The sequence below is a fragment of the Carassius auratus genome, chromosome 6, assembly GCF_003368295.1.
Source record: "Carassius auratus strain Wakin chromosome 6, ASM336829v1, whole genome shotgun sequence".
Classification (NCBI taxonomy): domain Eukaryota; kingdom Metazoa; phylum Chordata; class Actinopteri; order Cypriniformes; family Cyprinidae; genus Carassius; species Carassius auratus.
Window position 1 is genome coordinate 15,379,119 of NC_039248.1, and position 11,513 is coordinate 15,390,631.

An 11,513-nucleotide genomic window follows, 5' to 3' on the forward strand; every position below is an offset into this window, starting at 1 on the left:
GCCCTCGTGTCCTTGATTTTTCCTAGTCTTGAGGCAGGATCATGGCAGACCCGTGTTTTGTGTTCAAGCACATGGCCTTGTCTTTGGGCCATGTGCTTGTGTTGTCTCGTTCCCTTGCCCCGCCCCCCTTGTTAACCTAGTCGTGTCTTGATTGTCCCATCTGTGCCACCTGTCGTGTCTTGATTGTTTCCCCTATTTAGGTCTCCAAGTGTGCTCTGTCTTGCGTCGGTTCATTGTGATTTGTGTACCTGTGATTGTTCCACTCTGTGATTGTTCCTTAAAGAAGTGTTTGTATTACCGTGAGTGTTTGTTTATAGTTAGTATTTAGAGTCCTTGTTTATCTTGTTAGTCCAGTCCTGTTTTAGTTATTTAGTCTTTACCTTGCTCCGTGTTTTCCCCCTCGTGGGTTTTGTTTTCCCCTTTTTGTAAATAAACCCCTTGTTTTGTGATTCCCCGTCTGCACTTGAGTTCCTCCTTGCCTAACCCTGACAGAATGAACCGACCACCAAGGAACTCAGCAGGCAGGAGGGCCTCTGAGCTTCAGCATCAGGCGGAGTTCCGGAGGCTGTGCTGGACGTCATCCCCCGCTGACAGGAAGGGGGTCACCCTCCCATACTCGCCTGAGGGGGAATGGGTCCTCCGTAATTATGCCCGGCTGTGGGAAAGCATCTCCCAGGAGGAGCCACAGAGGTCCCCTCCACCTACCCAGCTGCCAACGATCCCTGAGGGTCGTGTCCTGGCCGTGGCAACCCTGGGGGATCAGGCAAGCCCCCCCCAGAGTCCTGAGGTGCCCTCCACAGCCAGCAGTCTCCCCATGAAACGAGGGAGACGGTTTTCATGGGAGTCAACTTCTGAGTCTTCGGTGTCCGAGACTGCCCTGCCCGAAACCAAACTCCCCCAACCCGCCTCTGACCCAGCTGTGGCCTCTGCACCGCGCCCAAGGAGGAAGAGGAGCAAGAGGGGGCCTGCCGGTCCTGTGACCCTGTCTCCTCCCGTGCCAGCAGCGGAGAGCGCTGGCGTGCCCGTGCCAGCAGCGGAGAGCGCTGCCGTGCCCGTGCCAGCAGCGGTGAGCGTGCCCGAGCCAGCAGCGGTGAGCGTGCCCGAGCCAGCAGCGGTGAGCGTTGGCGTGCCCGAGCCGGCAAAGAAGAGGGCAGTATGCAAATCGGCAGTCGTGAGAGTGCAGGAGAGTGCCGCGGCCGACTCTGCAGCAAAGACTTTAGTACAGTGTGTCTCATCTCATAAGGAGATGCCAATTGTCTTAGCGGCTAAAGCCTTTTCAGATTATTTGTCTAGTCTTGTCCGTATCCTAGAAGTCCCCGTCAGTCCTGTCTTGTCCCCAGACCCTGTCCCTAGAAGTCCCGAGTGTCCAGCCGTTGTCTCCCCGTGTCCTGTTGTCCCCCCGAGCCCAGTAGATGTTGTCTCCCCGTGCCCAGCTGATGTTGTCATGAGTCCCGTTGATGTAGCCCCGTGTCCCGTGGATGTAGCCCCGTGTCCCGTGAGTGTTGCCCCGTGTCCAGCTGATCTTGTCCCGTGTCCAGTAGCTGTTGTCCCCCCGTGTCCAGCTGTTGTCCCCCCGTGTCCAGCTGTCGTCTCCCCGCGTCCCGTAAGTCTTGCCCCGCGTCCCGTAAGTGTTGCCCCGTGTCCCTTGTCTGCTCCTATCATGTCCCCTGTCAGTTGTCCCGAGACCCCTCCCCGCCCCTCACCACCCAGACCTGCCCGTACCCCCCGTCGTCAGCCTTCGTCCTGTCCTCCTAAGATCCCTACCCCTCCCACCCACCCTGGTCTGTCCCCCATGAACTTTGTGCTCCCTCCTCCTCCCCTTCCCTGTTTGTTTTTTTTGATTTGCCACCCTAACCCGGCCATTGTGTATTCATGTTTGCCGTTGTTATTATTTGTCATGTCTTGTTGGTTTGTGTCGGTGTCCCAGTCCGTCCAGTCAGTCATGTCCCGTGTTTGATGTTCCCTTGAGGAGCGTCTGGAAGCCGCTCCTTAAGGGAGGGGTTCTGTCATGATTCTGCCCTCGTGTCCTTGATTTTTCCTAGTCTTGAGGCAGGATCATGGCAGACCCGTGTTTTGTGTTCAAGCACATGGCCTTGTCTTTGGGCCATGTGCTTGTGTTGTCTCGTTCCCTTGCCCCGCCCCCCTTGTTAACCTAGTCGTGTCTTGATTGTCCCATCTGTGCCACCTGTCGTGTCTTGATTGTTTCCCCTATTTAGGTCTCCAAGTGTGCTCTGTCTTGCGTCGGTTCATTGTGATTTGTGTACCTGTGATTGTTCCACTCTGTGATTTGTTCCTTAAAGAAGTGTTTGTATTACCGTGAGTGTTTGTTTATAGTTAGTATTTAGAGTCCTTGTTTATCTTGTTAGTCCAGTCCTGTTTTAGTTATTTAGTCTTTACCTTGCTCCGTGTTTTCCCCCTCGTGGGTTTTGTTTTCCCCTTTTTGTAAATAAACCCCTTGTTTTGTGATTCCCCGTCTGCACTTGAGTTCCTCCTTGCCTAACCCTGACAGACTGGGTCTGGTGGCTACGGTGACCTCAGAATAAGAGAGAAACAGACTAATATTAGCGTAGATGCCATTCTTCTAATGATGTAGCAAGTACATCGGGTGGTATGGGAAGTGTTTCCGGTTCCGGTTTACCTAATTAATGCAGCCTAAAAATCCTTTAATGGATTTGGATATTAAAAGCATATTAGTATGTTATGTGTAAGCCAGGTTAAAGAGATGGGTCTTTAATCTAGATTTAAACTGCAAGAGTGTGTCTGCCTCCCGAACAATGTTAGGTAGGTTATTCCAGAGTTTAGGCGCCTAATAGGAAAAGGATCTGCCGCCCGCAGTTGATTTTGATATTCTAGGTATTATCAAATTGCCTGAGTTTTGAGAACGTAGCCGACGTAGAGGATTATAATGTAAAAGGAGCTCATTCAAATACTGAGGTGCAAAACCATTCAGGGCTTTATAAGTAATAAGCAATATTTTAAAATCTATACAATGTTTGATAGGGAGCCAGTGCAGTGTTGACAAGACCGGGCTAATATGCTCATACTTCCTGGTTCTAGTAAGAACTATTGCTGCTGCATTTTGGACTAGCTGTAGTTTGTTTACTAAGCGTGCAGAACAACCACCCAATAAAGCATTACAATAATCTAACCTTGAAGTCATAAATGCATGGATTAACATTTCTGCATTTGACATTGAGAGCATAGGCCGTAAATTAGATATATTTTTGAGATGGAAAAATGCAGTTTTACAAATGCTAAAAACGTGGCTTTCTAAGGAAAGATTGAGATCAAATAGAACACCAAGGTTCCTAACTGATGACGAAGAATTGACAGAGCAACCATCAAGTCTTGTTTAGAGTTTTAGAGGTCCTATAATTAACACCTCTGTTTATTTCTGAATTTAGCAGTAAGAAATAACTCATCATCCAGTTTTTTATATCGACTATGCATTCCATTAGTTTTTCAAATTGGTGTGTTTCACTGGGCCGCGAAGAAATATAGAGCTGAGAATCATCAGCATAACAGTGAAAGCTTACACCATAGCTTGTGTTAAACCTGCTTAAATTGTTTTATCTTTTTGCCAAATTTGGGTCAGATAATCTTAAAACTTTCAAGAATTTCATGCAAATACTCAGTTATAGGTCTCTCATTTGATGTTTTGACCATGACAAAAACCTTACTCTGAAGCATAATTTTACTGTAGGTCGACTGTCCATTTAAAAGAAAGGCACATAAGAATGGAAAGTTATTTTGCAACTCTGTAACAAAAGATGTATATACGTGTTTTATCTTAACACTTATATTTTGCTGAGGCTTTACATCACAATGATAACAAACGTTTCACCCTAAGCTTGATCATGACATTGCTGTAGTCCTTGTAATGAACTAAGTATCCTTTTCAAAATCATGGAGCTTTACAAACCTTCTGAATCCCTATATAAGGATTTGAACATATATGTTGTGCCAGGAGCTACCTATCAGATTATGCTACCAACACTGTATTTAATACTGTAAGGGTAGGTGTACACATTAATGAAACCTCATACCTTATTTATATCATGCTTGAAGCAAAATCAAATAGGAAGCATTTTGTTTTGAGACAAATGTTTTAAAGTGCAATTGCTGATTGTTTTTATTAGTGTTTAATAGTTGAATTATTTTGTTAAATTATTAAATATTTAAGATAATTATTTTGAGGATCCATAGCTCTCAAATTGATAGTTAATAGATAGTTAATAGTTATTAGATAGATAATTGCAATTTCTAGCCCAAAAACCTGCCCACTTAAAATAAAAATAAAAAAAAGCCAAATTTTTAATTGTCAAAATTTTATCGAATGTCACTCAAGGTTGATAGAGCCTACTTAAAGGATCACTCCACTTTTTTTTCTTTTTCTTTTTTAGTAGGCTTGTTTTCCAATTCCCCTAGAGTTAAACAGTTGAGTTTTACTGTTTGCAAATCAATTTAGTCGATCTCCAGGTAGCATAGATCACTGAATCTGATTTGACCATTAGCATCTCACACAAAAATGGCCAAAGAGTTTCGATATTTTTCCTATTTAAAACTTGACTCTTCTGTGGTTACACTGTGTACTAAGACCGATGGAAAATTTAAAGCTGCGATTTTCTATGTCGATATGGTTAGGAACTATACTCTCATTCTAGCGTAAAAGGAACCTTGCTGCCACAATTATATTATGCAGTGCCATAAAACATCTTGGTTACGTATGTAACCATGGTTCCCTGAATAGGGAACGAGATGCTGCGGTGACGTCACCTGCTATGGGAACACCTTCGGTGTGACGAATGTCTGAAGCCCTATACCATCCCGCCAATCCTATTGGCCAAATAGCGCTTGGCACCACCCTACGTACGCATCGTATACCTGGGTGCCGCCATTTCGCTCAGATTTCATGACTGAAGAAGAAGAATGCTATCAAGGTACGGCATGGCCAGGACCGCAGCATCTTGTTCCCTATTCAGGGAACCATGGTTACATACGTAACCGAGATGTTTCCTTTCATAGGTCACTTCGATGCTGCGGTGACGTCATCTGCTATGGGAACGCTATACCATAACGCCTGACGTACCTGATAGCTGGGATCCAAGGAAGCATCCGCTCAAGTGGAGAGAACCCGGGAGCCAGGAGCCATCCTCGCATACGGACTCTAAGACTTGATAAAAGTGCTCGGTGGAAACCATCCTTCCGCAGCACAGATATCATCCATAGAAGATCCACTAAGAAAAGCTCGAGAAGAAGCCACTGCTCTCGTGGAATTAGCTTTAACTCCTAAGGGCGAAGCGAGTCCGCGCGCCTCATAGGCTCAAGATATTGCCTCCACCAGCCATTGGGACATGCGCTTTTTTGTAACCGCATGGCCTTAACTCTTATGTCCAAACAGACAAACAGCTGGTCAGACTCACGCCATGGGGCTGTACAATCCACATAAGTCTTTAAAGCTCAAAGGGCAAAGACTTAGATCTTCTGACCCCGCCTCAGCAGGGGATAAAGCCTCCAGGACCACTTGCTGAAAGTGAAATGGATTAGATGCGACCTTAGGAACATAATTAGGCCTCGGTCGCAACAACACCTTCACATATCCCAGTGCAAATTATATGCACGAGGGTGAGACAGAGAGAGCCTGTAAATCCCCAACTCTCTTGAGGGAGGATAAGCCATAAGAAAAAGTGTCTTCAGAGTCAGGATTTTATCCGGTACAGTTTCCAAGGGCTCAACAGATGCCCTGATAACCCTGCAACACAATGGATAAATCCCATGAAGGAACTCGCACGGGGTGGAAAGGCCTCAGCCGTCATGCACCCTGTATGAAACGAGAAACCAGTGGATGACGGCCCACTGAGGTACCGTCTATATATTCGTGGTAAGCTGAAATAGCTGCCACGTAAACCTTAGAGTGACTGGCGTCACTCTATTCGAAAAACGATCCTGAAGGAACTCCAGCATTGAAGCCACTGGACAGTATCAATCAATCAATCAATCACCTTTATTTATATAGTGCTTTAAACAAAATACATTGCGTCAAAGCACTGAACAACATTCATTTGGAAAACAGTGTCTCAATAATGCAGTTGAAATAGTGTCTGTTTTTATTTGCAATCAAGTCAATGATATCGCTGTAGATGAAGTGACCCCAACTAAGCAAGCCAGAGGCAACAGCGGCAAGGAACCGAAACTCCATCGGTGACAGAATGGAGAAAAAAACCTTGGGAGAAACCAGGCTCAGTTGGGGGGTCAGTTCTCCTCTGACCAGACGAAAACCAGTAGTTCAATTCCAGGCTGCAGCAAAGTCAGATTGTGCAGAAGAATCATCTGTTTCCTGTGGTCTTGTCCTGGTGCTCCTCTGAGACAAGGTCTTTACAGGGTCTGTATATGGGGCTCTAGTTGTCCTGGTCTCCGCTGTCTTTCAGGGCAGTAGAGGTCCTTTCTAGGTGCTGATCCACCATCTGGTCTGGATACGTACTGGATCCGGGTGACTGCAGTGACCCTCTGATCTGGACACAGACTGGATCTCGTGGCCACGGTGACCTCGGAACAAGAGAGAAACAGACAAATATTAGCGTAGAGGCCATTCTTCTAATGATGTAGAAAGTACGGTGTTATGTGAAGTGTTTCCGGTTCCGGTTTACCTAATTAATGCAGCCTAAAAATCCTTTAACGGATTTGGATATTAAAAGCATATTAGTATGTTATGTGTATGCCAGGTTAAAGAGATGGGTCTTTAATCTAGATTTAAACTGCAAGAGTGTGTCTGCCTCCCGAACAATGTTAGGTAGGTTATTCCAGAGTTTAGGTGCCAAATAGGAAAAGGATCTGCCGCCCGCAGTTGATTTTGATATTCTAGGTATTATCAAATTGCCTGAGTTTTGAGAACGTAGCGGACGTAGAGGAGTATAATGTAAAAGGAGCTCATTCAAATACTGAGGTGCTAAACCATTCAGGGCTTTATAAGTAATAAGCAATATTTTAAAATCTATACGATGTTTGATAGGGAGCCAGTGCAGTGTGGACAGGACCGGGCTAATATGGTCATACTTCCTGGTTCTAGTAAGAACTCTTGCTGCTGCATTTTGGACTAGCTGTAGTTTGTTTACCAAGCGTGCAGAACAACCACCCAATAAAGCATTACAATAGTCTAACCTTGAAGTCATAAATGCATGGATTAACATTTCTGCATTTGACATTGAGAGCATAGGCCGTAATTTAGATATATTTTTGAGATGGAAAAATGCAGTTTTACAAATGCTAGAAACGTGGCTTTCTAAGGAAAGATTGCGATCAAGTAGCACACCTAGTTTCCTAACTGATGACGAAGAATTGACAGAGCAACCATCAAGTCTTAGACAGTGTTCTAGGTTATTACAAGCAGAGTTTTTAGGCCCTATGATTAACACCTCTGTTTTTTATGAATGTAGCAGTAAGAAATTACTCGTCATCCAATTTTTTATATCGACTATGCATTCCATTAGTTTTTCAAATTGGTGTGTTTCACCAGGCTGCGAGGAAATATAGAGCTGCGTATCATCAGCATAACAGTGAAAGCTAACACCATGTTTCCTGATGATATCTCCCAAGGGTAACATATAAAGCATGTAGAGTAGCGGCCCTAGTACTGAGCCTTGAGGTACTCCATACTGCACTTGTGATCGATATGATACATCTTCATTCACTGCTACGAACTGATGGCGGTCATATAAGTACGATTTAAACCATGCTAATGCACTTCCACTGATGCCAACAAAGTGTTCAAGTCTATGCAAAAGAATGTTGTGGTCAATTGTGTCAAACGCAGCACTAAGATCCAATAAAACTAATAGAGAGATACACCCACGATCAGATGATAAGAGCAGATCATTTGTAACTCTAAGGAGAGCAGTCTCAGTACTATGATACGGTCTAAATCCTGACTGGAAATCCTCACATATACCATTATTCTCTAAGAAGGAATATAATTGTGAGGATACCACCTTTTCTAGTATCTTGGACAGAAAAGGGAGATTCGAGATTGGTCTATAATTAACAAGTTCTCTGGGGTCAAGTTGTGGCTTTTTCATGAGAGGCTTAATAACAGCCAGTTTGAAGGTTTTGGGGACATATCCTAATGACAATGAGGAATTAATAATAGTCAGAAGAGGACCTATGACTTCTGGAAGCACCTCTTTTAAGAGCTTAGATGGTATAGGGTCTAACATACATGTTGTTGGTTTAGATGATTTAACAAGTTTATACAATTCTTCCTCTCCTATAGTAGAAAATGAGTGGAACTGTTCCTCGGGGGGTCTATAGTGCACTGTCTGATGTGATACGGTAGCTGACGGCTGAATGGTTGCAATTTTATCTCTAATAGTATCGATTTTAGAAGTAAAGTAGTTCATAAAGTCATTACTGTTGTGGTGTTGGGAAATGTCAACACTTGTTTAGGCTTTATTTTTCGTTAATTTAGCCACTGTATTGAATAAATACCTGGGGTTATGTTTGTTTTCTTCTAAAAGAGAAGAAAAGTAATCAGATCTAGCAGTTTTTAATGGTTTTCTATGGGATATGCTACTTTCCCGCCAAGCAATACGAAATACCTCTAGTTTTGTTTTCCTCCAGCTGCGCTCCATTTTTCGGGCTGCTCTCTTTAGGGTGCGAGTATGCTCATTATACCATGGTGTCAAACTGTTTTCCTTAACCTTCCTTAAGCGTAAAGGAGCAACTGTATTTAAAGTGCTAGAAAAGAGAGAGTCCATAGTTTCTGTTACATCATCAAGTTGTTCTGAGGTTTTGGATATGCTAAGGAATTCGGATACATCAGGAAGATAACTTAAAAAGCAGTCTTTTGTGGTAGAAGTGATGGTTTTTTGATACTTGTAACAAGAAGTAGAATTTACAATTTTGGCTATATGAAGTTTACACAGAACTAAATAATGATCTGAGATATCATCACTTGGCTGAATAATTTCAACACTATCAACATCAATTCCATGTGACAGTATTAAATCTAGAGTATGATTTCGACAATGAGTAGGTCCTGAAACATGTTATCTAACACCAATAGAGTTCAGAATGTCTATAAATGCTGATCCCAATGCATCTTTTTCATTATCGACATGGATATTAAAATCACCAACTATTAAGACTTTATCTGCAGCCAGAACTAACTCGGATGTAAAATCACCAAACTCTTTAATAAAGTCTGTATGGTGCCCTGGTGGCCTGTATACAGTAGCCAGTACAAACATAACAGGGGATTTATCATTAACATTGGTTTCTCTGGATAATGTTATATGAAGCACCATAACTTCAAACGAGTTATACTTGAAGCCTGCCCTCTGAGAAATCCTGAAAACGTTGTTATAAATTGAAGCAACTCCTCCCCCTTTGCCTTTTAGACGCGGCTCGTGTTTATAACAATAATCTTGGGGGGTGGACTCATTTAAAATAATGTAATCATCAGGTTTTAGCCAAGTTTCTGTCAAACAGAGCACATCTATATTATGATCAGTTATCATATTATTTACAAAAAGTGTTTTCGTAGAAATGGATCTGATATTCAATAAGCCAATCTTTATCATTTGTTTATTAATATTGCATTTGTTTTTTATTTGTTGAACCTCAATTCAATTGTTAACCTTAACTTGGTTTGGACGTTTTTTGTATTTTCTAGTTCGGGGAACAGACACAGTCTCTATAGTGTGATATCTAGGTGAAAGAGTCTCTATGTGCTGAGAATTAGCTGACCTCTGTGACGGGAGGCAGCTAGCAGACGGTCGGTTTAGCCAGTCTGTCTGCTTCCTGACCTGGGCCCCAGTTAGTCAAGTATAAACACTAAGACTATGTGCCATATTTCTAGACAGAAGAGCAGCACCACCCCAGGAGGGATGAAGACCATCTCTTTTAAACAGGTCAGGTCTGCCCCAAAAGCTCGTCCAATTGTCTATGAAACCTATGTTATTCTGTGGGCACCACTTAGACATCCAGCCATTGAGTGATGACAATCTGCTATGCATCTCGTCACCACGGTAAGCAGGCAGGGGACCAGAGCATATTACAGTGTCTGACATTGTGCTTGCAAGTTCACACACCTCTTTAAAGTTATTTTTAGTGATCTCCGACTGGCGAAGTCGAACATCATTAGCGCCGGCATGAATAACAATCTTACTGTATTTACGCTTAGCATTAGCCAGCACTTTTAAATTTGCCAAGATGTCAGGCGCTCTGGCTCCCGGTAAACATTTGACTATGGTGGCTGGTGTCTCTATATTCACGTTCCGTACAATAGAATCGCCAATAACTAGAGCACTTTCATCAGGTTTCTCAGTGGGTGCATCACTGAGTGGGGAGAACCTGTTTAATGTTTTGATCGGAACAGAAGAGCGGTGTTTTGACCCACGACTACGCTGCCTCACCGTCACCCAGTTGCCCTGCTGCAGGGGCTCTGCTGGAACCGGACAATGTACAGGAGTCCCTGAGCTAGACGCATCCAAAGCCATATCTAGAGCCCTAACATTCTTACTGTCCTCAATTAAAGTTTGGATGCGTGTCTCTAATTCTGAAATCTTCTCTGTCAGCCTAACTATTTCCCTGCATTTATCACATGTGAATCCCTCATCAGCGACAGAGATAGATAAACTGTACATGTGGCAAGAGGTGCAAATAACAATTGGATCCAATTGGATCCACATTACGATTTTCATACCAGGTTGTAAACAGTCTCCACTTTAAAGCATATAAGCGTCTCGTAGAAGCTGCTCTAGAATTCAGTATAGTCTCGGTAGTTTCAACAGAAAGACATACTAACTCACTCCGCTCAGAGGCCACGCCCACAGTTTCCACAGATCTGGCCTCGGGTGCCAGATCAGTCCCTGTGCTTGTGATAATAAATCCTGTCTGAGGGGAAACTCCATGGAGAACATGCTAACAGACTGATCAGGACTGCAAACCACGGCTGTGTGCGCCACCGCGGAGCCACCAGCAGCAGCTGTTCCACTCTGTTCAGCCGTATTTAGGATAATACCGCTGGGATCAAATGAATCGGGGAAAAAGCATACAGACTGGTCCTGGGCCAACTGTGAGCTAACGCAGCAAAGCCCAGGGGCGATGGGGCATAGGGAGAACCATAGTGGGCAATGCGTAGTCATGCTCGACGCGAATAAATCCACTCTCGTTTCTCCGAAAATCTGCCATAAGAGATTCACCGTTTGTGGGTGTAATCTCCATTCCCCTTGTTCCAGAGCCTGTCTGGATAGCAAATCCGCTCCGAAGTACAAACGTCCGGGGACATGAACAGCTCGGATCGACAGAAATTTGTTCTGAGACCAAAGAAGAACATGTCTCTGAAAAACAGAAAAACTGCCAGTAATTCCAACCTGTTTATATGCCAACTGCGTTGTGCCGCTGTCCACACTCCGTGGGCTGGTCGCCCTTGACAAAAGCTCCCCAACCGGTCAAAGATGCATCCGTCGTGATGGTCTCTCGGAAAGCACAAATCCCCAGCCGAACCCCGGTTAGGA